We start from the raw sequence: 1517 nt of genomic DNA, 5'->3' as shown, positions 1-1517 counted from the left end.
TACAGGGTGACTTTGTGACATCACAGAGTCTTCTGTGACATCACATAGCAGCCCTATGACATTCCGGGGTGACATCCCAGACTTGGCTCTGAGACATCACACGGGTGCTGTGTGACGTCCCAGAGTGGGCTGTGACATCACAGGCACGCTGTGTGGCATCATAGGGGGCTGTGTGACATCACAGGGGTTGTGTGTGGTCACTCTGCCCTGTCCCCCCTCACAGTTCCCCCCAGAGCAGTCCAACCCTGCTCATGCACAGCAGGGTCCCCTGTCCCCCTGGGTCCCCCCGCCCCCAGCGCCGCAGCCTCCCCCAGAGGATGTTCCATGAGATCGACCCCAGACCCTGACACAGGGACGGGGACGGGGCCCTGGGGGTGGGACAGGGGGACAGGGACCCCCCGGCAGCGTCCCCCTGTCCCCCAGGGCCAGAGCCTGGGCCAGGGCTCCTTCACCCTGTTACGAACGAGGGCATGAGAGCGCTGAAAAAATCCCTGGCAAGGGATCAGCAAAAACCAGATTTAATATTAAGGGACAGCAGCACAAAGTTCCTTGGCAAGAGTCACTCTGCTCCTGACTGGACACTTCAGGCACACCAAGGAAACAAAGCAACAACAAAACCAAACAAAATCCAGGCAATCAAACCAGAAAAGAACCAAGTACTGTCCCTGTGTGTGTGTGTGACAAAAAGACAGTGAGGGCAAGGATAAAAGGAATACGGCCTAAAAGCTTAATAGAGCTCAAACATAAGAGGACTTAACTGATACCTTAACAGATACCTTCAGCTTCTGAATTTAGCAAAAGAACAGCACTTAAACTAAGAAAATCTATGAGTTTGCAATTTAACAGAGGAATAACACTTAACAATATTTTTCTTAGCTTTTAGTTATATTAAATATAACAGCTTATCAAAGGAACAGCTCTTAGAAGAATGTAACTTCACTTAGACCTGGTGATTTAACCTTACCTTGAGGCCTGACTGACTCAGCTATCCAAGGCACTCAGACCCCTCAGAGAGCAGCATTTCTGCCACATTTCCCTGAGCACAGGCACTCCTGAGTGCACACAGACACAAAGAGTCAGTGCAAGGCACCTGGGAGAAATTCCCCTGAGGGCAGGGAATGCTCACTGCTGATGCTTTGGCATCTCCCCAGCGGGTGAAGGGTTGAGCCTGGAGGAGTGGGGGATCAGCCCAGGCTCTGTCGTTGTTTGGGATCCCCGAGTGCAGCAAACGGGAGAGTTCCCGGCTTGGAGAGGCTCCATTCAGAGGGAGTCGCTGGCCCAGGAGAGCTCCAAGGGCTCCTTTTGGAGCGCTGTTTGCAGGGCCCTACGAGAGGGGCTTCAGTCCCAGCAATGGCTCATCCTGGCCACACTTGGCATCAGCAGCTTTCTTTGGCAGGGTGAGAACAGGGATGTTGTGCCACAGAGGGAACAGAAACAGCTCCCAGGGCTGCTCCTAAAGGAGCCAGGAGCTGTTTGGGCAGCAGCAGTGCCTGGAGCAGACAGTGTTTATGATGAGG

Source organism: Fringilla coelebs (genome assembly GCF_963513975.1).
Source record: "Fringilla coelebs genome assembly, contig: SCAFFOLD_38, whole genome shotgun sequence".
Classification (NCBI taxonomy): domain Eukaryota; kingdom Metazoa; phylum Chordata; class Aves; order Passeriformes; family Fringillidae; genus Fringilla; species Fringilla coelebs.
Note: the sequence above shows the minus strand (reverse complement) of the source record.